The 27,005-nt window shown below is 40.0% G+C and overlaps 1 pseudogene across 1 annotated transcript; it reads left to right on the forward strand.

Moving 5' to 3' along the window:
- The first annotated feature begins 1,061 nt into the window (after positions 1-1,061).
- On the forward strand, positions 1,062-25,061 carry LOC309503500 (integrin alpha-6-like; annotated as a pseudogene). The gene is made up of 24 exons: positions 1,062-1,119; positions 1,336-1,415; positions 1,556-1,817; positions 3,253-3,384; positions 3,517-3,730; positions 5,694-5,887; positions 5,968-6,062; positions 6,398-6,525; positions 6,607-6,696; positions 6,799-6,860; positions 12,458-12,627; positions 15,176-15,319; positions 16,724-16,839; positions 17,091-17,261; positions 17,902-17,985; positions 18,061-18,140; positions 18,245-18,322; positions 19,234-19,336; positions 19,449-19,625; positions 20,419-20,520; positions 20,612-20,722; positions 20,813-20,911; positions 20,995-21,120; positions 24,328-25,061. The product of its transcript is annotated as an integrin alpha-6-like (transcript).
- Positions 25,062-27,005: the final 1,944 nt, after the last annotated feature.

Raw genomic sequence — 27,005 nt, forward strand, 5'->3', positions numbered from 1 at the left:
TGTACTTGCATCTCAAAATGCTTTTATGATGCGAAATTAATGTGACACAGTCAGTTATTAAACAGACAGGACAAACCACATCTTATCATTTCAAAAGAGATGAAAACGTTCCGACAGCCTACTCTTAAATACTGAAAGCACTCTTTGTTTATTGCTTGTAATATTTTTTTCCCCTCCTTGTTATTTGTTTTGAAGCTATATTTGTTAAAATTATTAAGAATTGTATTAATTTAGTTTTTTAATGTGTAATTATTATAAGCAGGCCTACTTATAATTATGTAATTAAATATTTTAAGTTTTATTAATAAGATCAGTTAAAGAAAAGAAAATGTGATGGGCTCATGAGGTGCCTAAAGATTCCGTTCCCTATTTTACAATGATTTATTGCTTGTTTTTGTTGATTAATAGAAAAGATAAAGAGCTTAAAAAATAATCACATATTAAATCGCAATCGCAATATTGGTAAAACTAAATCGCAATTAGATTATTTTCCAAAATCGTTCAGCCCTAGTCATCAGGGTACTTTTTTGCTTCTCTTTTGTGAGTATTGTGAAATTGGACATTCTTATTTTGTCACATACTGTTTTTCACCTACTATAAAGTAGGGAAATGCGATTTCGGATGCAGCCACTGCGTCGTCGACTTTTTTGTTATTTTATGATGAGTGACCACCAGCGACATGTGCAATACCGCCACCTACTGTGTTGGAGGATCAAGTAGATAGTTACTTGTCGCTGGTTTATTTATGATATTAGAATATGTGATGTATCAGTAATTAAGTTTTAAATATCTCAGTTTTTGTCAGTACCAGTATATTGCAACACCCTTAATTCCAGTAGACATATACTGTATTAGCATGATGCAATATTCTAGCAAGTGCAAAAAATTTATATCATAAATAGTCTGTTTTTAATTATATTTTTATCTTTATAGTCAATATTTTTCAATAAATATATATATTCATATATTCTTGCTTTCTTTCTTTGCACAGATTGTTGATTGGTGCTCCCACAGCCAGGGCTTTATCCAATCAGGGAGCAAACATCACAGGTGGGTTGTACAGCTGTGACATCATCACCCATCCTGATGACTGTACTCGAGTGGACTTTGACAATGATGGTGAGCAGAAAAATCATCTTATAGCTTCAAAAAATCTGTGTACCCGAGATTGAACAATATCACATGAGAATCCAGGCGCAGTAGATGACTGCCATCGTGAATATAATTTGTTGTTTTATTGGTTTAAATGCTCATCTAGTCAGCAGTGCCAGGATTTTCTGATAGATCTTGAAATTCTAATCGTGACTATGTTTCTGTTCACGGTGACTCTCACAGTTGATGTTCTTGTGGAGAATAAGGAGAACCAGTGGATGGGTGTAACGGTTCAGAGCCAAGGACCTGGAGGCAAGATTGTGGTACGTCAAGAACAGAGTTGAATGCTAATGGACCATTAATTGACTTCCAGTTACATTGTCATCATTTTGACATTTTAGATTTATTATTTGTGTCACACAATGTCACAATGACACGTACTTTATCTTTCTTTCTGTGTCAGACATGTGCCCATCGCTACCAGCGTCTGTTGTTCCCGAACACACCCCAGGAGGCGCGTGACATCACTGGACGCTGCTACATGCTCAGTCAAGACCTGAGCATCGACAGCCAATCAGACGAGGATGGGGGGAACTGGAAGTTCTGTGACGGCCACACTCGGGGTCATGAACGATTCGGCGCCTGTCAGCAAGGCTTGGCTGCCACCTTCACTAAAGACTACCATTATGTCATCTTTGGAGCGCCAGGGGCGTACAACTGGAAAGGTAGGAATGACATTTGATGCAATACATAAAATTGTGTTTTTGTGTGCTTTAGGAGCGATGTTGAAACACACACACACACACACACACACACACACACACACACACACACACACACACACACACACACACACACACACACACACACACACACACACGTTTGATAGGATTCTGTGGTAACTTTGAGGTATAGAAGACCAGAAGTAGCCTCATACAGCCAGACTTTGTAGGCATAAAGTCTGGTCAACTGTGAAACTGAAAAATAACGTGCATTCTGTCCATCAAAACGTTAAAAGGTACAGGTTATCTAACAGAAATACTCACAGAACAAAGCAGAGTACACATCAGGCGTTATTGAACAGACTGTGTGTGGTCTGGGTGTGTCGAATGAGGCTGAGAGCAGGTCAGAAGTGACTCACTGGTCATTGTTTGCATGGTCTTACTTCATGACCATGATCATATTGCTACCATTTATTTATTATGATGGAGTGATCAATAAAAATAGTCAGAGTCTTTACTTACATTTTATATGCATTTATATGTATTATGTTCTAAATGCATAGGGACCCCCACTGGTGAGGAGGAGCACTGCAACATTTCTCTTTAACTATTTTCTTAATTCACACAATTTTATTCCAAAGTAACATACTTTTTAAAAAAAGAGTTCTTATTACAGAAATAATACACTTGTAAAGAATGTACTTTAGTGCCAGATGAATGTAATGCTTTTGGACACTTAATAGCATGTTAATTGCTATTAAATGAAAATGTGTTGTAGTTTAAATTTATATTAAATGCAATTAGCTGAACTTTTGAGTGCTTTTGATACCCACAGTATATATTATAAGGTTAACTGAAATATACTTTCATGTCATTTCTATAGAAATGTATATGCTATGTATTTAAAAATATATGTAATTGCACATTTGTAATGATGAAGTTAAAACTTAGTACATTAAAAATATGTTTTAATAAAATAGCAAATAACACCGTACAGTTACAATCAAGTATTTAACATGTTCTGTAGTGTTAGTCAACACATTGAAATAAGTGTACTTCTTTAAAGCATGACAAAATTACTTTTCAAAAATGACTTTGAAATAAAACTTTTAATTTGACATTATTACAAAGTGCACTGTTTAAAAGTGTGATAAGAAAAAAAAGTGTGATAAGAAACAGTCATGACACTATTATCTTTTTCAATACACTTAAATGGCCTTTAATTTCATACATATTACATTATCTACATTACAGTTTTTAAAAATATATACTTTCAAGATTTGTATTACAAGTGCACATTCAATACAATTAACCACTTTTTTTTTTCGCAGGAATTTGCACAATTAAATACATGTTTCTTATAACCAGAACTCATTTGTTTTCCTGTGTCACATTAATCTTGTTGTTTAGCACTCACCCCATCACATCTGTTCTCTAGGTATAGTGCGCGTCGAGCAGAAGAACAACACTCTGCTGGAAATGGGCTTGTTTGATGATGGTCCTTATGAGGTCGGGGATGAAAACCGCCTTGATCCAAGTCTAGTGCCAGTACCAGCCAACAGTTACTTAGGTGAGTGTGTGTGTGTGTGTGTGTGTGTGTGTGTGTGTGTGTGTGTGTGTGTGTGTGTGTGTCTGTGAACGTGAATGTGAATGTGAATGTGTGTTCATGCTTTTTGTGACACTGAATCTTGCATATGCACAGGATTCTCTCTGGATTCCGGCCACAGTATCACAGAAAAAGGGAAACTCATCATCGTGTCCGGAGCGCCGAGAGCCAATCACAGCGGTGCAGTGGTGTTTCTGCGCAAGCAAGAAGAAGCCTCCACCATGCTCATGTCTGAACACATTCTGGAAGGACCAGGACTCGCGTCCTCGTTTGGATATGATGTTGCTGTGGTGGACCTAAATGGAGATGGGTGAGGGTCCTGAGGGATACAAGATCTGTAGAAAATAAATGTTGTTTATTATGAAAAGGAGTGGGTAGATTGTGAGTGCCCTTGTGAAAACGAAGTCTGCTCAATCTCAATAATTGGGTTGCACTTTATTTTACAGTATGTGTACTTACAGTGTTCTTACCTAAGAAAGAATTGAGTAATATAAGGTAATTGCATGGGTTAAGTTAGGTTTAGGTGTAGGTTCCGGGTTAGTACCTAGTTATTACCCGGTTAGTGTCATTACTACAATAAGTACATATGTTCATGCGAAACGGGACTGTAAAATAAAATCCTACCAATAATTGTATTGAATGTGCACTTGTAGTGCTCTTCAAATCTTAAAAGTATAGTTTAAAAAAAAAATATATATAGTTGCAGATAATATAATGTTAATCAAATAAAATGCCACTTAAGTGTACTTAAAGAGAGTACACTTTCATGACTGTCTCCTAACACACTTATTAAGTGCCATGTCAAAAGAAAAGTTTTACATTAAAGCACATTCTAAATCATTTATTTTATCAATCTTTTGTCATGTTTTAAAGAAGTACTACACTGATTTTGATGTGTTGACTAACATACTAAAGCGCATGTGAAGTGTGAAGTTAACTAGTGTGTGTTTTATATAAAATTTAAAGTTCATATATTTTAAATGTGCTAAATTGTAAATTCATGATTATAAATGTTTCATCTAAAATATAATTAAATACTTGACCTACAGGTTTCAAAAGAAATTAGTATGTATTTTAAACTATATCTTAGTTTACCATAAATGCTTCTCAGTACATTTGGCAGTCCACTTTAAGTAATAACGAAATTACTAAAAGATGTACTTAAATCCTACTTAAGTGGCTCAAAAGAACTCTGAAGTTCAGCTAACTGAATTTAATATACATTTAAACTATAATACATTTTCATTTAATTGTACATAACATGTACTTAAGTGTCTAAAAACATTGCACTCAGTTTGCACTTAAGTATATTCTTTAAAAAAAAAAGTAATTGTTTGGATTTAAATAGGCAAGTGCTTAACAGTCTATGATTGGATCATTATTACAGTGAATATTAAGTTTCTAGCATGTTATATGTTTGGCAACAGTTCTTCTAGCCCTAATTGATGGAGTGTGTAGATTTTCATTTCTTAAACAACCATGTAGGAAGACGCATCATGGCCATATTCCAGGATGACCATGTCAGGATTCATCAGGCTCAACGTGTGTAAGAATGGTTGGGAGGAGCATGAAGAATCATTTTCACACATGACTCATTTCCTCTGAGTCCAGACCTTAAATTCATTAAAAGTTTTTGGGATGTGCTGGAGGAGACTTTACAGAGTGCTGGACTCTTGCATTGTCAATACAAGATCTTGACCAAAGACTGATGCACCTCTTGATGGAAATAACATCACAACATTTATTTCCATCAAGACAAGCATAATTTTTTTATCTTTTATAGACAAAGACTTTCAATGATTTTAAGGTCTGGATTCAGAGGTGCTAATTCATGTGTGAAAATGATTCTTCATGCTCATCCCAACCATTCTTTCCCAATTCGCGAATGTTTCTCATGCGCACACAAAAGTCAGTAGTTGAGTGGCCAAAGTAAGTAGTCGAGTGGCCAGAACACATTAAAAGTTTTCTGTTTTCAGTTAAAACGGTGTTGTGTAAGCGGACCCTAATTTAGTAACTAATGATATTTGCAACGGAAGTGAATCAATCAAAAACTAACTTTAGCTGGACAATAACTTTATTCTAGAGCTGCTGTAAAGCCAAAACAATCTCTGTTACTTTAATTTCCTATTATCACTGTAAAGCTGCTTTATAAAAACAATCTATATTGTTAAAAGCGCTATATAAATGAAGGTGACTTGACTTGACTTGACATTTAGGGGCTCTGTACTTTTTCACAAGGGTGGGCAGCTAAATCATGTGTATTGTCCCTCCAGTTGGCAGGATGTTGTGGTTGGTGCACCCCAGTTCTACCAGAGAGACGAGGAGGTGGGTGGAGCTGTGTACGTTTACATCAATAAAGCTGGAAGGTGGAAGGACGTCACTCCGACTCGCCTGAATGGAACCAAAGACTCCATGTTTGGACTGGCTGTGGAGAACATTGGAGACATCAATCTGGATTCTTTTGAAGGTTGGATGCAGGAGTTGATTTTTTAGTTTTGGTTTGTTCAGGTTCGAGGTTGTTTAATATTCTTCCTGCTTGCTTCTCAGATATTGCAGTAGGAGCTCCATATGCAGACTCAGGGTTTGGTAGCGTGTACATCTACCACGGGTCTGCTGACGGCATCAATACCAAACCAGCTCAGGTTAGACACTCTCCAATTTCTGTCTCTCTCCGTTTTCTCTTCTGTCTGCCATTTTAATGGAACACATCAGTGAGAAATTGATTCATTTTCCAGTGTTATTCAGTTTAAAAGGTTTTCCATTTTCAGGATAAAACATTGGTGAAAAAAAATGTATACTTACATATTTTAACATCTGATTGTACTTTGGTTTTGACATTCTTCTGATGTAACTTTGTACTAACTCTGTCTTTTGTGACCTTTAAAACAAAATATGGTTTTAGTCTATACACAGTGTGTTCAACAAATTAATAAAGCCTTTATCAACAAACACTAAGACATCCAATGTTATCTTGCAGATACTGGAGGGCAAACAGCACAATATTAAGATGTTTGGCTATTCTCTGGCCGGAAATATGGACCTGGATCAGAACTCGTACCCTGATCTCGCCGTTGGGTCGCTCTCTGACACAGTTTTTATTTACAGGTGCTGATAGGTCACTTCTAATATCAAAGTTGTTACCTGGAGATTTTTGAGATGCTATAACAACATCCGTCTTGTGTTCAGGTCCAAAGCGGTTATTAGCATCAAGCAAGACATCAAGGTGACACCGAAGGAAATTGACTTGATGAAGAAAACGTGTGGCAACAGTATTTGGTGAGATACTGACAAAACAAGAACTTAGAAAGCATCGCTCATAGATGTGCTTGACATTTTGAACTTTGTTCTGTGTGAAGATAATTTTGTGTTTCTTCACAGCTTGACTGTGGAAGCTTGTTTCACATATAGAGCAAACCCTCACACCTACAACCCTAAGATCAGTAAGTCTGTTTATGCTCTTATAATGAGAAACGCCTCGGTTACGACTGTAACCTCGGTTCCCTGAAGAGGGAACGAGCGTTGCGTCGAATTGACGCTATGGGGAACGCTTTGCGTGATGACGTCTTGAAGCACATGTAAAATCAGTCCAATGGTGTGGCGAAACGTCAGAGGCGGGTGACGTCACGTACCAGGAAGCTATAAAAGCCGGCCCGAAACAGAAAACGAAAGCTTCGTAGAGTCTGAAGTCGTGCTGACAGACATGAAGGAGATATGGCAAGGTGACGCAACGCTCGTTCCCTCTTCAGGGAACCGAGGTTACAGTCGTAACCGAGGCGTTCCCTTTCAAGGGAACTCGCGTTGCGTCGAATTGACGCTATGGGGAACGTCTATACCAACGCCACCATAGCTACAAATGTCTGTCCTGTGTGAAATCAATTGCGCAGCACTAGGAAGACAATAACGAGTAGAACCTGACGAAGGTGTGCGGTGAGGACCAGCCTGCCGCATCACAAACGTCCTGTAAAGATACTCCTGATATAAGGGCCTTAGAGGCCGCCATACTCCTAGTAGAGTGCGACCGGACAGCCAAAGGAGAAGGCTGTCCAGCCGCCTCATAAGCAAGTGAGATAGCCTCAACCACCCACTTGCTCATCCTTTGCTTAGACACTGGACCTCCATTGTTAGGGGACCCAAAGCGAACAAACAATTGATCACTCTTACGCCACAGGGCAGCTCTGTGGACATATGCGTCTAACGCCCGAACAGGGCAAAGCAAATTATTCGCCTCCTGGTCCGATTTCGAAAGGGAGGAGGACCTCCAAGTGCCACGAGGGAAACGAGATACCAAAGGGTCTTTCCCCACAGACATTCCACCCAAAGGAATGTGGTAAGCACCTATGGCCGCCACATAAACCTTTAAAGTGGACGGGGTCAGACCTGCAGTGAACCGGTCCTGCAGGAACTCCAGAACTGTACCAATTGGGCAGTTGACTGGATCCAACTGACGGTCACTACACAAAGAAGTGAATACTCTCCACTTCAGGGCATAAAGTTTCCTCGTGGAGGGAGCTCTGGACTGTAGAATGGTCTCAGCAACCTCAGTTGAGAGACCTGACTCTATGAGCTGGGCCCCCTCAGAAGCCAAGCCCACAGGTTCCACAGTTCTGGCGGGGGTGAAATATTGAGCCCCCTGCTTGGGACAAAAGGCCCCTCCTGACAGGAAGCTCCAGAGGATGCCCGTCGAGGAGGGACACAAGATCGGGAAACCATACTTTGCCCGGCCAGCGCGGGGCTATAAGAAGCAGGCAAACCCGGTCCCTGCGAACTCTCTCCAGAACTCCCGGGAGCAGAGCCACTGGGGGAAAAGCGTACAGACGTAGCCTCGGCCACGTCTGTACCATAGCATCCAGTCCCGGAGGAGCTGGATGCATGAGGGAGAACCAAAGTGGACAGTGAGACGTCTCTCGAGACGCAAACAGATCCACTTGTGCTTGGCCAAACTCCCTCCATATCAGCTCCACCACCTCGGGGTGGAGCCTCCATTCCCCGGGCCTCGGCCCCTGCCTCGACAGAGTGTCTGCTCCTATATTCTGTACCCCGGGGATGTAGGCTGCCCTGAGTGACAGCAACTTCCCCTGGGACCACAAGAGGATGTGGCGTGCCAGATTGGATAATGGGCGCGAGCGCAAACCCCCTTGGTGGTTGATATAGGCGACTACCGACATGTGGTCCTTATGTACTAACACATGGTGTCCCCTGAGACCTGTGATAAAGCTCCTCAGAGCCCGGAAGACAGCTAACATCTCTAGGCTATAGATATGCCAGGAACGATGATGGTCTTCCCACAGACCTTGAGATGAGCGACCCTCACGACCCTCCCCAACCCGTGAGGGAAGCATCCGTCGTTAGCAGTTTGCGACGACAAGGAGCTCCCAGCACTGGGCCCTGGGCCCTGGGGCAGGAACCAAGGTTCTTCCACATAACCAAGGCACGTAGGCATCGCCGCGTGACCTTGATTGTGCGAAATGGGTTGCCCCTCGGGGAAAACCCTCTGGTCCTGAGCCACCACTGCAGGGGCCTCATGTGCAGTAGTCCAAAAGGTATCCCGTTGGAAGCTGCTGCCATGAGACCCAACAGTCTCTGGAACTGTTTGACAGTGAGTAGCTGGCCTAGCTTTACACTTTTCACAGCTGCAAGGATGGAATCTACACGTGGCGGTGACAGGCGCGCCTGCATCGACACTGAATCCCAAACCACGCCTAAAAAAGTGGTCCTCTGAAGTGGAGAAAGCACACTCTTCTTGGCGTTCAGCCGTAACCCCAGCTCTTTCATGTGGGCGAGAACAACATCTCGATGTTGAACCGCCAACTGATGCGACTGAGCTAAAATCAACCAATCGTCGATGTAGTTCATGATGCGAATACCCTGGAGGCGCCGAGGCGCCAGAGCTGCATCCACGCATTTGGTGAAAGTGCGGGGTGATAAAGCCAGGCCGAATGGAAGAATTCGATATTGGTATGCTTTGCCCCCGAAAGCAAACCTCAGGAACTTCCAATGACAAGGACGGATGGAAATATGGAAATATGCGTCCTTGAGGTCTATCGTGACAAACCAGTCCTCGGACCTGATCTGTGACACGATTTGTCTCAATGTTAACATTTTGAACTTGAGCTGAATGAATGACTCGTTCAGAACTCGAAGATCTAAAATGGGACGCAATCCCCCGTCCTTCTTTGGAACTATGAAGTACCGGCTGTAAAACCCGGTTTCCCTGTCGGAGGGAGGTACATATTCTATGGCCCCTTTCTCTAACAGAGTGTTTACTTCCTGTTCCATAAGCAGAACCTGCTCGGGGCCCACCACTGTGGGCAGGACCCCCATAAACCGAGTTGGGCGTTTCTAGAATTGTATCTGATACCCTTTTGCCACGGTCTGCAGGACCCAACGAGAAACATTTGACAGTAGCTTCCACGCTGTCAAAGATTCTACTAGAGGTACCAGCCTCTCGAGACTGGTTTCTGGATTGTGTTGCTGTTGAGTAGTCGGTTCGTCGCCCTGTAACGGCGCACCGGCAGGGAACGACCGAACAGACTGCTCTAGCACCCTCCTCAGAGGGGGCGGGCATCCCGAGGCCACTACGTTTCCGGGTGGACCTTGAGATATGTGCTCGCCGGAGACCGCTGCGCCCTGTAACACCGGAGGCGGCAGGGTTGGCAGAACGGTCCCCTGAGGGCACCGAAGAGAGACGGGCACCGTGAAAAGAGGTGTTAACCGCTCTGCTTCGGGGGGACTACCCTCATTTGTCCTGAGCCCTCAGACATCAGGACTTTTTCCCAGCAGCCTTCTTGGCGGTAATAACGGTCCGCAGATCCGTTTTACCCCTCGAAGACTGCTGGGTTTGAGAGCGCCCTCCGTGTCCCCGAGATTTTTGTGGGGGAGCACGGGAGGAAACGCTCTGTTTCTGAGTGGCGCGGTGCTCAGCGCTCTTTTTAGAGGAGTGAGGCTGCTCCCGCTCAGCAGCCTCATAGAAAGAACGGCGGGGGAGAAGTTTCTGAAGTGCAGCTGCCTGTTTTGAAGCTTCTTGTGACTTCGCTACAGCACTATTAACTGCGTCTCCAAATAACCCTTGCGTGGATACTGGTGCATCTAAAAGAACATGTTTTTCTTTGTCCTTTATGTCACTTAAGTTGAGCCACAGATGCCTCTCAGTGGCCACCAGGGCTGCCATAGAGCGGCCGATGGATTTAGCCGTCTCCTTGGTGGCCCTGAGAGACAAATCTGTGGCTCTACGCAGTTCAGACACCGTATCAGCACTAATACCCCCGCCATCCTCAGAATCACCCAATAACTCAGCCTGGTAAGCCTGCATTATGGACATTGTATGTAAACACGCTGCAGCTTGACCGGCGGCGGCATAAGCTTTATGAACCAGGGAAGATGTAACTTTTACTGGCTTGGATGGAAGTGCAGGAGCCTTCAGAGAAGATGCCGTTGCTGGAGAGAGATAGCTCGCGAGCGTCTCTTCCACCCTCGGCATCTCCCCATAACCATGCTCTTTATAATTGTGAATGGATGAATAGTGTGATGTTTGTGCAGTATACACTCGATATGACACTGGTTTCCCCCACGATCTCGACACCTCGGTGTGGAGATCGGGGAAAAACGGAAGGCTTCTGCACTGAGGCTGTGCACGAGATGGCCACTCAATAGATAATCGCTCGACAGCTCTAGTGATAACATCAAGCAATTCTTCAAACGCATGAGACTGAGGTGGCGAATCCTCAGACTCAGCGTCAATACTAACAACGTCCAACTCCTCAGAGCTGGACAATTGCAGTATTGGTGCCTCCATCGGGGGGGAAGAAACCGCAACGCGTGCTTCCACACCCTGATGAGAGGCACTGGATCTATCAGAAGGAGGCTGAGATAAGGCAGAGCCCGTCTCAACATCCACTGATAGATCCATTTGCGAACCCCAGGTCTGTGATTGCCGCCGTGCCTCGGCAGCGGCGGGACCAGAGCCCTGGGGAACGCGATCGGGATCGGAGCGAACGCAATGGAAGCGCGTCGCACCCAAACAAACAACACAAAGAGCGTGAGTATCACCTCCCGTTAAATAACGCGGGCAGGGATGGACACACACTCTAAACTGCTGCTTGCTCGCCATACTGAATATATATATATATGATATAGACAGACAACACCAAATATACAGACAGATTTCATACAGAGCGCAACTGAAGATTCAGAAAGCTTTCGTTTTCTGTTTCGGGCCGGCTTTTATAGCTTCCTGGTACGTGACGTCACCCGCCTCTGACGTTCCGCCACACCATTGGACTGATTTTACATGTGCTTCAAGACGTCATCACGCAAAGCGTTCCCCATAGCGTCAATTCGACGCAACGCGAGTTCCCTTGAAAGGGAACTTTCCTTATCTATTACAGTTTTTTATTGTTTAGTCTAAAGGGCCGTTCACACCAAGGACGATAACTATAAAGTTGGAATCAGTCTACAACTATGTTTTATTTCTAGCTGATGAACCATAAAAACATTGACAGTCGATCAGAAATCAAAGTGACTTTAAAGAGCTCTAGCATTTAAAGCGGTAGAGCGCGCTTATACTGTAATATATTTTTTTGTCCCCCTGTAGTCAATCATTTTATCCCTTAAAACTCATCTACCAAAATGACATATTTAAATGTTTTTTCCTTGAAAAAAATGTGTGGCTCTATGAATATGCAAATGAGCCCCGCCTCCACTCACTCACAGCAGCTCAGAGATCCACTCGTTGACAATCACACGTTGATCTGATTGGTTACAAGGTAGTTTGTGATGTCAGAAACACCAGCGGTTTCAAACCGTGTTTTTGTCTTTGGTTCACTGCAGTTTTAAGGCGAAAATACTCAGCAATGGTGTTGAATTATGAATTTACACATGGTTTGTCTTAAAGCATATTAAAAATACCACATAGACATATAAACAACATTAAAAGCTTGATTTTCACCACAGGGGGACTTTAAGATTTAATCCAAATGTATTCTGTGTTCTGAGGTCTAAAGGTTTACACATTCTAAACCAGTTTTTGTTTGTTTTCCAGACATTTCCTGTACATTGGAGGCAGAGTGGCACCGCAGGAAGCTGGGTCTCCCATCTAGAGTTGTGTTTCTGGAGAAGAACGAGATGGATCAGGACTTCCAGTCGACCGGCACTCTGGAGCTACGAGGACAAAACAAAAAAGCTTGTTACAAGACCAAACTCAGATTACAAGTAAATAAAGCTTTGAAGTCCTAGTGATAGACGTTTTATTCCATATTGTAAATATATTTCCATATTTATTCCATTTTATTCCATATTTTATTCCATATTTTTTGTCCATAAACAATGGTATAGGGCGCTTGGTTCATCGGTTGTTGATTGGATGCTTGCAGGGGCGAATTTAAAGAGGCCATATTATGCCCTTTTTCTAAGGTTTACACGACACCGTTTTCAACAAAAAACGTAAAACTTTTAATGCGTTTTGGCCATTCATTTACACGACAACAGCGTTTTGGGTTCCTGAAAACGCAAACTTTTAAAAACGGGTTTCAAAGTGCAAGTTTTTGAAAACGGTCTCCATGTGAACAACAAAAACGCGAATCTCTGAAGCCGATGATGTCATGCACATGCGAATTAAGTGTCTATAGTGTTTCATCGCCATCTAATGGCCTGGCAGCAGAATTACTCGTTTAGTTGTTTTCACGGATTCGTATGAATGGGGATCATTTTGACAATGGTGTCGTCTGTACGCGGAAAACTCAAAGGAAAAACTTCTCAGTTTTAAGCACACTGTATGATTTTGGCCACGATTTAGCTGTCTGAGACTAATTTATTGAATCCTAAAAGATTCTTCTGATGATCCTAGGCTAAAAATCTGGGCCCGTATTCATAAAGAATCTTAATGCAAAGAGTAGCTCCTAGTGACAAAATTCTAAGAAAATTCTTAGAAATGTGGGCGTTTACTCTTAAAATTAAAGAAAAAATCCTAGTAAAGAAAAAAGTAATTCAGAAAGCATCTTAACCCTTAAAAGAGGTCTTAAGGTCAAAATTGTTAGGAGCACGGACAAGGACTTTTAAGAGGCTTAAGAGTTTCTTTAGCAGAGGAGAAAATCGCAGAAAGACGAAAAGGGAGAAGAAATGTGTTGCAGACAATGAATAACAGTGAGTTAATAAGACGCTATAGATTAGATCGTGCAGGGATCATGTTTGTGACTGATCTTATTAGAGACACGCTAACATCTCCGACACAGCACAGAAATGCCATAGCGCCAGAAATGAAAATAATCACTACATTACGATATTTGGCAACTGGGAAAATTCCATGTTTGATACATTAAAACCAACATTCAAACCACCACTTAAATAGACATGCCAGCAATCAGTGTAATTGGAAAGAGTGGAACAATTTTTATCATTCTAAGCCAATCAAATACCTTATAGGAAATTAACAGCATGGTAAATAAAAAAAAAAGGATTTATATACACATATATAGTGTGTGTGTGTGTGTGTGTGTGTGTGTGTGTGTGTGTGTGTGTGTGTGTGTGTGTGTGTGTGTGTGTGTGTGTGAGAACGGTCAAATAGGAAAAATGACGCATGTAATTTCAAAGTGAAGGCTTAGAATAGACCCTATACTTAAAATCACTTTTTTTTTTTTCTTCTTGGACAACCAACCAATCACAGTCTTCAAAAGATTGTGTCATACATAGCAACGGGGTCAACCCCGCCTCCTTACTAAGATGAAAGTTTTTGGCTTTTCCTTACTCAGAGTTGCTCTCAGATCGGTCCCCAATCGCTTTTAAGCTAAGACTCCTACGTAAAAGTTTTTAAGCTAAATTAAGAGTTTTCTTAGAGGATTCTTAGAATCTTTATGAATACGGGCCCTGAAGTCTTTGATCGCTAGTTTGACATGTTCACCGACACCCGATTAGTAACTATTGCTATCAAATTTGACCTTGATTTGATGCACAGTTTAACTCACGGCTTAGCTCAACCAGGCCTCGCCCCCTTTTTTTGAGTATACCTTGGGCGGGAGTTATTTAAATGGAGAATATTGTGATGTATTTGTTCTCGGAAGAAAACTCATGACAACAATCAAGATGTTTCAGGGAGTTCAACAGTGTTCACTGATATAGAGAATAACTCCCTTTGGAGTGGCTTTGTGCTTTTTAACTTTACAGACCTTTTTATGCTCACTAAAGAAAGTTGAACTTGTAAAAAAGCATGATAGGTCCTCTTTAAGCAGACTAAATTATTGGAGAAATTCTGCATACGTCACCTGAGAGAAGTCTGACAATTTGATTGAACATTACAAGGTCAAAACACTTTTAAAAAACGAAGCATATGCGCGGATTAATCGTTCACAATATGTTATAACATGCACTTAGAAAATAGATAGGATGAATTTAAATTTCCATGCCAAATTTAAAGTAACAATTTTTCCCTAAATGTTTTATTCTGTCACTCACCCTCATGTTGTTCCAAACCCATATGACTTTCTTTCTTCAGTGGAACACAAAATGAGAACTTATAACGGATTTTGTAATGGTTGTGCTTTTCTGTACAACTACAATGAATGTGAGACTGGATCTTTCAAGCTTCAAAAGTTACACCATAAAAGTATTGTGAAAAGATTTTAATTTCTGGATGCACTATTCCTATAATTCTCCTTTTGGATTTAGGGACTTTTATTATGACATTCAGCCTCTGTCTAAGCTCTCATTAATGAAATGTTATGTCGATACACTGACTGAGTGGGATCTGTTGTGCTCTGGTTTTCAGGAAGGCATCAGGGATAAGCTCAGAGCGATTCCTATCGAGGTGTCTGTGGCCATTCAGAGTGCTAAGAGAGGCAAACGGCAGAGCTCGCTGCCACAACTAGTGCCAATACTGGACTCCACTGTACCCAACAAGACCATCACTGAGGTATACTCACAGTTTACTGCACAGAAATCTAATGAAGAGCCAATGCATCTTTAGATCCTTCACTGTAAACATAACGGAGTGTCTATTTACTTGCCTTGTTGGCAGAGGCTTTTACACTCACTCTGCACAGCATTGTCTAGATGAGCCTGACAAGATTACAAAAGAAACCTGTCTGATAACAGATCACTGTCATGAAGAGTAAGGCAAGTGGCTTTAGCTTTTAGCACAACCAACCGCAGAACAAGTACAACATGTTCCTGGATCAACCTCTTTGTTGATCCTGGAACAACATTCCAATCATCCAATCAGATTTGAGGGACAAGTTTACAGTTTATGTCAAGTTTAGGCTTACAACCAGGGTTAGGTGCTTCTACATCAGTGTTATTCACCTATCATTCCCCTCATTAGTTATGGGTAGGGTTAGGTTAGGGGTAGGGATAGGGTTAGGACTAAATCTTTCGGACAATAATGTTGTTCCAGGATCAACAAAATATGTCAATCCAGGAACATGTCTTACTTGACAAAATCATGGTGATCTCCTTTGTCAACATCTTTGTTGATCCTGGAACAACAATCCAATCAACCAATCAGGTTTGAGGGACAAGTTTATAGTTTATGTCAAATTTAGGCTTACAACCACAGTTAGGTGCTTCTACATCAGTGTTATTCACCTATCATTTCCCTCTGATTTTAGGGATAAGTTATGGGTAGGGTTAGGTTAGTGTTGGGATAGGGTTAGGACTAAAGTTTCGGACAGGAATGTTGTTCTAGGATCAACAAAATATGTTGACCCAGGAATATCAGGACGTGGTGACCGAACCGAGCTTGAATCCACCTTTTTCCAAACTCATTCTTCCTTTTTCCCATCATAAATCAGTTCAGAGAGGTGTTGATTTTAAATAAAAATAAAGAAAATGTTCAAAAAGTGGAAGGGAATAAAGTGTTTATAGGGTTTGGCACAGGGACAAATAATGTCCCAATAAAAAAGCATACATTTTTTTATTTTAATAGACACTGAATATGTTATTATTGTATACTGTTTTATAATGTACTACAATACAATATATATTTTGCTATTTGCATAAATAGCTATTAGTACAAATAGTATAATTCGCTATTAGTATAAATAGCATCTAACTACTATTTACACAAATAAAATACTGCTATTTTCAATTAGTGTAAATCGGATCTATCACTATATTTGCACTTAGTGGCAGATATTATTTGCACCTCAGTGTATTGTAGTACCTTATAAAACAGTACTTTTTATAACTTATATAATATAATACAATATAGTAAATGTAATATTATATAATCAATATCAACAATAATTTTTGCATAGGCAAAAATTGTAAAAGGCTGATAAATGAAGTGATATAATAAACCTTGTTTCCTGGCCTGTAGGTGAACTTCCTGAAGGAGGGTTGTGGCACGGACAACATCTGTCAGAGTAACCTACATCTGCAGTACAGGTTCTGCTACAGGGAGTCCAAACAAGATGTGTTCCCTCCTCTACCTCTGTGTGTACCAGCAATACATGCAACATAAACCCAACACACACTAGCTCTCTTTACATCGATATAGAAATATGAGCCAATCACAAGTGGAAATTGAGAAATCTTAATGTATCAAATAGCAATACATATAATTAGATTGTTTATTACATTAAATGACTACTGACTAGATTGCTTGTCATTTAAGGAGCATATATCAGTATAAAAGGTTTCTTTGTAGGTGTGCAGTGTGTTAAATGCTCAAATCCGTCTCTCAGGGAGAATGGTGTGCCGGTGATTTCTCTGAGTGATCAGAAGGACATTGCTCTGGAGGTCACAGTGAGGAACAGAAATGGAGATGATGCTCATGAAGCCAAATTGGTGGGGCAGTTTGATGAATCTCTCTCATACTCTGGATTCAGTTCTACCAGAAAGACTCGGAAGATAAAGTGATGTAACAAAGCATATATTTATTGGCAGCCCGGCAAGCATTGTAAAGTTCTTTGGCGTAGGCCCCGTCCATAGCTCGTAATCCGAGGGTAGCGGATCTGCATCTCCTGCCTGGAGACGAAGGCAGGGGCGCAGCCGACCCCCCTAGAAGGTATGGACAGGACCATCCTGGTGGTGGTGGGGAGGATGGAGGTTGATGTCGCGTCGGCATCTGCGAACTCAAACATGAGTAAGTACCATCTTTTATACAGAAAGTATGAAGACGTGATTGGATAGAGATGAAGGTAATAAGTGACGTAGTGATTGAGTCTTCCTGGCAGAACTTAGCTAAAGCTTCCATATCTCTGAGAACTACTGTAAGTGTATCACACGTCTAAAGTCTATATCTGAGTCACGTGACCTGAACCTTTCCGTTGTGGCACTCGTCTGAATTTCATTTAACTATTTTTTAAGGTTTTATTCATTATTTCACCATTAATACAAAAATATTGTTGCTATATTTCTATGAACTCTTTATCTTTCTTTCTCTCTTATTGTTGTTCAGTTGGTTCTGTCAGTAGACTAAATGCATAAACTTTACATTTCAATAATAATGCTAATTCAATCAATTACCACCGATCCATACTTTATATCCTATAGGATAAACATGTGATCTGTGCTGCCAATCAGAATGGCTCTCTGGCAGACGGTGAGCTGGGAAACCCTTTTAAACGGGATTCAGAGGTCAGTAATACTTCAACGATGCCGTATTAATCTATTTCATGAATTGTCATTTTAATAAAAATGGTTGTTTTGCAGGTAAAATTCTATATTATATTGAGCACTGGCAAGATATCACTCGACACCAAAGAAGTTGAGATCAACCTTCAGCTGGAAACGTATGAAATATTAAAACTATCAAAAACACTCTTGATTTAAGCATGTTTATATGAACTAATTGTATGATTAATGTATATATGATGTTTATGACATCCACATACAGAACGAGTTCACAGGAGGGCCTGACCAAAGTGAAAGCCAAAGCCAAAGTGGTGATTGAACTTCTTCTTTCTGTACAAGGGTGCGTATCATCACTTTATTTCTCATCTCATGTGGGATCGTTGCATATCTAAGCACAGTTTGAGACATTTTTGAGATCTCTTTTGAATCTCGAAAGGAGATACACAAGATTTTTAGGGTCTTTTTTCAGCAGTAACAGAAGCTGAGGGTGTGAGCAGAGACATTAAGGAGATCTTTTCTGACTTCCATTGCATTTTAAAGTAATATTAAACATCAGGTTTTGTGCAGAACATGCAGAGCCTCTGGGACTCTTATGTTTAAGGGTCAAGGCTTCTGATTCAAAGGCGAAGTCTCAAGCAGGGTTTACCATGAAGCTGTAGAAATACAGAAATCAATATGTCAGCACTGTACGCTTGAGAAAAGCACTTAACCCCAAGTTAAAAGGTAATCTTCATTGCCATTTAAGTGAAATTATTGAATTTAAATATACGAGCTTGATAAAAATGATCATTCTATGAGAAAATTTCAGATGGCATTTAGAGGCTTTTGCATCTGAACTCTTCATATTGACTTTAAATGTAAAATCAAATAACACACTAAGGTTAAAATTATAATCAAGTGCCTTACATGTGCTTTAGTATGTTAGTCAACCCATCAAAATAAGTGCACTTTAAAGCTTAACAAAAGATCAGTAAAACAATGATTTAAAATGCACTTTAAAATAAAACATTGAATTTGACAATATTACAAAGCACACTTTTTAAAAGTGTACTTAATTGTTAAGAAACAATCATGAAAGTGTTTTATTTCATGCAAGTGTTTTTTTTAAAAATATACTTAAAAAATGTAAGTACACAAGTGCACATTCAACACAATTAAGCACCCTTCTTTTCAGTCTTAGTTGTGTAACGTCCTGTCACATGTCAGCGGATATGTTTATACAGTGTCTGATTGCTGATTGTTGTGTATCAGGGTTGCCAAGCCGTCTCAGGTCTATTTTGGAGGTCGAATCAGAGGCATGAGTGCCATGAAGACAGAGGAGGAAGTCGGCAGCTTGATCAAAAATGAATTCAGAGTAAATGCCAAAATAACTTTAAAGAATGATACACCTTTATAGATATCACTTCAGCCATTTTTGCAAAGCACTACTTCTAGCCTAAGATTTTTTCTTTGTCTTTTTTTTGCAGGTGATTAATTTGGGAAAGCCTCTGAAGTCTTTTGGCACTGCATCCCTAAACATCCAGTGGCCTAAAGAAAGTTCTGTGGGAAAATGGCTGCTGTATCTGATGAAGATCAACACCAAGGGCCTGCAGTTAGTCACCTGTTCACCTGAGAGAGAGATAAACCCTCTCAGACTGAGTGAGGTACCAGATATATTCCTGTCTTAGTTTACATCTGACCCAGACAGCAACATAACGCATCTGGTACACATAGATTCCACATATTTTTTCTATTTTTTAATGCAATTCATTTTTTTTATTTTTTTTATTTTTTTTATTTACCTTTAAATTACTAGATTTGATCAATACATAATAAATGGTAATTTAAGCATATTCCCCACATTCTTTCAACTTAAATTCAAAATAACTCACAATTTCATGCATGACCTTTTTAATTCAGCTCAAAATATCTTACATTGGGTCTTTGTCTTTGCCGACCTCTTGTGGAAAAAAACATATATATAACACAATATTTCATGATTCTTGCCACTTGACGGCCTTATAGCTCTACATGGAGCGAATGAGCTGTTCCGCTGGGTCCTAAAGTCAGTTCCTTTCAGTATGCATTCAGATACAGACATTATGAAAAAGATTTTGGTAAAGATTTTTTGTTTGAATTTTGAGCTTTTTTTTCTATGTGTTCAGAAGAATTCCTCACATTCCATTAATTCCTAAGGGGGTCAAATTGACCCACGAGGGAAGGATTTGTTACTTTTTTAAATTTCAACCACAAAACTCCTCGAATCCTTTCAAAAAAATTTTGTGTGTGTATTCATGATTCAAGTGCGACAAAAGTCCTAGGGCCTCGGACCCCTCTGATGAACACTCAATAAAAAATAATGCTAGATCAAGAAAACATTTTTTAGAGTTAACCTTTCTGGCTGAGATTGATGCTGAAAACATGGACAAAAAGTAGACACATCTGTGACTCTTTTAGGAGTCGACGTCAACCAGGAGAAAGCGTGAGCTGGAGGAGAGGAGACCATCTGACGGGAGTAAAGTATCCCTCTTCACTGACAAACGCAAGCACAAGATTCTGGTAATGAGATTTAGTTATTTATATTTGTAGTGAACTTTCAATTTTAGGAACGATTGGACCAAAACAACTTGAACTTTATTATTTCTCATAGTCATGCAGTGGCGATGCCAGATGTGTGGAGATGAAGTGCCCCCTTCAGGGCTTGGACAGCACTGCAGTCATCGTTTTAAAATCCCGGCTGTGGAATTCCACTTTCCTTGAAGTAAGGACAATGACGAGGGCTTATTTTGTTCCCTTGAAATAATGCCTGAGGTTGTTAAAGCAATCTGTTTTGTTTTCCTCTCAACAACAGGATTATGCGTCCTACAATTACCTTGATATAATAGTGAAAGCCTCCATAAGTCTGGATGTCTCCGCCAATAACATTGTCCTTAAAAATGCTGAGACCCAGGTAACACAGTTTCCTAAAGTGTAACACATTTAAGTCTGTGACATTAGAGACATTTGTTGAACACCTGTACGTCTGATGCCCAGGTGAGGCTGACCGTGTTCCCAGAGACGACAGCGACTCCGTTCGGAGGAGTTCCCTGGTGGATCATTCTTGTGGCGGTTTTAGCTGGGATTCTGATGCTGGCTCTCCTAGTTCTGTTACTCTGGAAGGTAATAAAACACTCACACACCCAAACATAAAGCTAACAAAAACCCAAGGGCATCAGCCACATGGACAAGAGTTCCTTAAGGAGTATTTCTGGTAGAAAGCTCATATTGTATGTGGACTTCTCTGTTCTGAATTTGTTTTTGTTTTCTAATACTATACTGTTATTTATTCTGGTATTTACTATTTTAATGGCCCTAAAAAGAATTTGGAGACTTAAGACCCGTTCACACCAAGGATGATAACTATAAAGAGAACGATAAAGATATAGTTCTCAATATTAAAGAATAGCAGAGTTCACAGCACAACTATAACGATAACGGCACAGAGAAACAATATCGTTGGAATCACTTTCAGAATGATGTTACCCAGCTCATGAATTATAAAAACATCATTGACAGCCAATCAGAATCCATCCTGATGTAATGAGCTCGAGGATTTAAAGTGACAGTCAAGCACACACGAAAAACACAATGATATCATCACAGGTGTGGACGCTAATATAGATATCTCTATAGTTATCGTTCTTGGTGCGAACGGGCCTGTACTGTACACTTGAATGAATGTCATTTCATTAAATAAAACTAAAATCAAATAGAATATTTTTTATTTTATATTTATTCAAGAAAGATACCTAAAAATACGTAGCACCGCACAAGACATGCGTGAAAAAACGATGTATAAAATCGAGGGAACAACATATTGTATTGTGTGCAATATTTACTTAAAACAAGATAAATAATTCTTAATTTATGGCCTCTATCTATCTATCTACTTATATATATATAGTCATGGTCATGTTCCAAGATAGATAGGAAGGCAGGAGATAGATAAAGTTTTAAATGACAAAACAATGGATATAAATCATATTGTGACATTGATTTATCAGGTGTCCTTTGTGAAAAAGAAGTACCACATACTTTTAAAAGAGTAGGCTACTTATTACAGAAATAATATACTGTAAAATAATATACTTAAAAAAAATGTAATGTAATGTTTTCGGACACTTAATTGCACGTTAATTGCAATTATATCAAAATGCGTTATAGTTTAAATTTATATTAGATGCAGTTAGCTGAACTTTAGAGTGCTTTTGAGCCACTTAAGACATAAAGTACATCTTTATATATTTAATACTGTCTTTGAAATATGGTAAAGTGTACTGCCAAGCATCTAAACTAAAGTAGGGGAGCGCGGGGCACAACCTAACGCGGGGCTAGTTGTAACGCGCTTGTTTTAAATACTTCCGCACATGCTTGGATGACGAAACTTTGTGTATTTACTAGTTGCCATATCAACACTATATAGAAAACAAAATCCGCCCCAATTTTTTTTTTTTGGAAGATATCCATAGACATTTATTAAACCATAGCAAAAGTAAATTTCTTACTTAAGTTAATTTTTCATCTCAATTTTTTGTGTTTATTTAAAATAAGACAAATCTGATATTATTTTAATCTCCAAGATGTTATTTAACAGTTGAGGTAGTTATTTAATGCTTCGCTAACTAGCAGAAGACACTAGCAGGGTTTAAACCCCAGTTGTGCAGGCGGGGGCATGTTGTAACACTGCGTTACAATGTGCCCCTATTAGAAATATGCTATTATATTCTATACTTTTATTCATTTTATTGGGAAAACGTGAGAAAAAGGTGAATAAAGACTGAGAGTCAATGTTCAGAAATTACTAATTATTTATTTGTTTTGAACTATGTTGTATAGCTGTGTTTTCATGTGTTCGTGTTAATTATTAAAAATTGCCATTATTTTATATGAAAAAAATTTTTAATTGTATTTTATTTAGAAAATATTTTAGTTTTTTTTTTTTTTTTTTTTTATTAGATCAGATAACATTTTAAGCTGTCATATGTTATGTTACAATGTGCCCCACACATGTTACAATGTACCCCACCTATGGGGCATGTTGTCACATTTCACTTCCATTCTTTCTGGGTATGTCAAGAAAAAAGTATATACTGTATTAATAAAACAAAAACACATAATTGTACTAGACATGTGGGAAATTAATGTGGGAAAAAATAAATACTCTGAACCATAAGTAGATTTACACAAACTGAGAAAGTCAAAAAGCGTTACTTTGTGCCCCGCTCTCCCCTATACTTTATTGCCATTTCTATTGCCAGTTGTATGTTATTTGCATGTCATACTTTAATGCCCTTTCTATTGAAACTAGTCATATTTAAAAATATTTACAATTAGACATTTGCAATGATGATGTTGCAATGTAGTACATTTGTAATATCAAATAACTATATAATCAAGTTCCTTACATGTGCTTTAGTCAACACATCAAAATATATACTTCTTTAAAACATGACAACAAATTATTTTAAAGTAAAAGGTTTAATTTGACATTATTAAAATTTTATTTACCTTTTATTTAACTAATTTTGTATTATCTGCAAGTTGTTGTACTTTTAGGATTTGAAGTACGTCACAAGTGCACATTTAAAACAATTAAATGCACTTCTTTTTCACAAGGGGTTAGTTGTGGATCATGCTGATAGTGTGTAAACTTGAGAACGATCTTCTTACATCTACAAAAAATCACACAATTAAAGACATGAAGGAAAAATGATGAGTGAGACACAGATGACACTGGCTTTAATATTTTAATTTCAATGACATTCACACATTTTTATTCAGGTTTTACTGGCCAAATGCTTTTTGTGGCCACTGCATATTAATTCCATGAACATTTGTGTCAGTACAAATGTAGTACAAACCTTCTCATGACATGTTTGCAATGACCCGTGAATTTGCCCCCTCTGTAGTGCGGTTTCTTCAAGCGGGCCAAGAAGGACGAGTATGATGCCGCAATTCACAAAGCTGAGATTCACACTCAGCCCTCAGACAAACTGTCCACTGAGGCCTAGCTCTCCTTACCCGGGTAAAACACGATCGCTGCAGCAGATTGGTGTCTGCATGACGTGTGGCCTAACTCACTAACTCATCCTTTGCTCTGACCAAAGCAAGGGAAAGACTCATGTTGCTCAGCGTGCTTCGCTCTTTCCGTGTGAAGCTCAGTTTTGTTTCGTATTGTGTCGATGGATGTGCTTCTACGTGTCCTGTTTTGTCAAGCATGTCCCGTCTCTCAGTGTTCTCCAAAGCATACACACTCAGAGTGATTTTTTTTTAAATGTACCCATTTTTAAAATGATTCTTAATGAGGTTTTCTTCTTTCTCTGTCAGTGTGGATTTTTCAAACGTTCCAAATATGAGGACAGCGTTCCGAAATATCATGCGGTGAGGATTCGTAAGGAGACGCGTCTCTTGAAAGACGGAAAGGTCATGTTAGATCCCTTTGAGAAGAAGCAATGGATGACCACATGGGATGAGAACGAGAGCTACTCATGAGACTGTCTCTGCATCTGATGTGGACAATCTGCACCATCGGGCGTCTTCGGTTGTGAAAAGTTTCAGAGGAAGTCTAACTCTATACGGTCTGTGAGCCGTGAGGCGTTTGACATGAAGATGCCTTTACACATCCGTGTGTTTCTGGTAACTAAAGGGTAAAGACTGACTGTTAACGCCTGGATATCTCTGGGCTTTTTGTTTGCAATGACACCCCTTAAAAAAAGCGTTTGTATATTTTTGGAAGATGCATGAGATGCCAAGAATGGATTGTCTTGATTTTCTTTGTAAATATTTTACAATGCAGTTTATTTATTTTGTCTTGTAATTTTGTACTAAGATGCCTACTGTGCATGAACTGCCCAAAGATCATTTTTCATGTCTTTCGGTAACTGTAAATTAGATTGAATGTTTTGAGGTCTGTCAGATGAATCTCAGGCGGGAAAATAAACCATTACTACTGAAAAATGTTGATGACCGAATGTATCAGTTATGCCACTGGAGCAGTTATAGATATGAGCAGACACACAAAATAAAACCCATGACAACATATCAGCATGGGATGATGACTATTATCATGTCATTTCTCAACTCTAGAATGCTCACAAAACCAACCATTTTCTTGCTAATCAGCATGTTTTAGCTTTGTTGCCCCCTGCTGGTTGGCGTTAAACGTGAAAGCAGTGATGCCAACTTAGTCTGAAAAGTTGCTAAATTTAACAAAATTGCTATCAACTTTTCAGACTATCAACTGATTTTTTTAAAAGCACCTAGCAACAAATTGAGCTACTTTTTACAATTTGTTTGACGACTTTTACCAAAAGTCAGCTTAAATGCTAAAGTGCACACATTTTCCCACCTAATGACACACACACACACATACAGGATTTTCTGTCACATTCACAACACACTCTGTATGCCTTGCTGCAAGAGTGCATTGTGAGTGATGGCTCAGCTAGCTCAATGGACTATACTTGCATAATTCAATTCAATTCACATTTATTTGTATAGCGCTTTTTACAATACACATTGTTTCAAAGCAGCTTTACGGAACATACATGAGTCCACATTCAAATTTAGAGTGATCTGTTCTCAGAGGTAATTGTCCAAGTTATGTATTTTAGAAATGTACATATACAAAATCACAGTTAGACAAAAATTTATTTATTTATCTTTCCCTAGCAGAGTCCACTCTGCCATCTCTTGAATCCCCCTAATCTCCACATGTTACCTCCCTGCGGGCAGATGTAGTCTCTGTAGCGTTCCTTTCCGCTTGGAAGAGGCAGGCTTTCCCAGTGTTATCCAATAGTCTCAGAGGAGCAGCAGTGATCGATCTTCTATGCGTAAAGCCCCGGCCCATCTTCCCCCCCAGTAGGTGTGGGGTATCAGGTGGCTTGTTATATGTGATGATTTAACACTTCCCGGTGAAGTATGTCTCTCAATGTGTTGCACGTTGTCCCTGGGCCGAACTGATGGGGCAGTGCAGGCTGTGTGTGGTGGTGTTGTGCACGCCACCTGTGTGGTGGTAGCAACATTGGAGGTGGATATATGTCCGCCCAATGTTACTATTTCCGCACAAGTCGGTGCGCGTGTAACTTCAACCACCTGTGCTGTTGAAGTGCTCTGCATTTCTGCCATGATTAAGGCTTCTGCCTGCTCGATTGCCTCCGTACTAACTTGGCTCTGAAAATTTCTACCCGCTCAACCAGCAGCGATCTCAAAGGCCTTTGGCCATTCTGTGTGATTGTTTTGCAAAGCCTCTTCTATCAGGGTTTCATAGTGCTGTTCTAGAATCAGCTGAGTGGTGAATGACCAGTTTTTGGCATTGCCTTCGAGCATCAAGCCAACCTGCTCTCCGGGGAACGCTGGCCTAACCGTGTTTGTGAGCAGCGTGAGTCTCTGGAAAGTGATTGGTTGGTTGTTGGTCACTTTTGTGGTCACTTTACTCAAATGATGCACTAATCTGATGAAATCGTAAAATGATTTGATCGTGCTTTTGAGTGCTGGTTGTGCGGGTATGTAGCCTACTCATTACTCTGTGTGATCCTACGGGAGTTGAGCCTTCCCTCGAATCTGTCTTTTCCCGAGGCAATTAGTGAGGGGTCCTGTCCCTTTTCTTCTTTTGTATTGGTGTTTCCCTGTCTATAGAGATGTCTATGTCTCTAAATCTACCCCCATGGTTTATAAAGGAAACCTTTTTGTTTCCCTGGTTGGAAAAGGAACGTGAGGGGAAACTGTACAAGGAACTCCTTTCTTGAAAGTGTTGGTTGGGCACCGAGTGCTGGGCAGTGAAGTGGTTTTGTTGTTGAGGAGGAGGACCCAACAACGTCCTCAAAAAATTCACACTCTGCGTGGTTGTGGAGATTGTGGTCAAAATAAGGAGTTCTATTGTGTTGTTTTCCCCCTCGTTTCTTCTTATTTCGTTTCCCCCTATTTTTTGTGGGAGGCCTGTATGGGCCTGCGACCACTGCACGATGGTCAAAACCACTGGAGATCTGTTTGGACCTCTGACCAGT

Source organism: Leuciscus leuciscus (genome assembly GCF_965113295.1).
Source record: "Leuciscus leuciscus genome assembly, chromosome: 7".
In the NCBI taxonomy this organism is placed as follows: domain Eukaryota; kingdom Metazoa; phylum Chordata; class Actinopteri; order Cypriniformes; family Leuciscidae; genus Leuciscus; species Leuciscus leuciscus.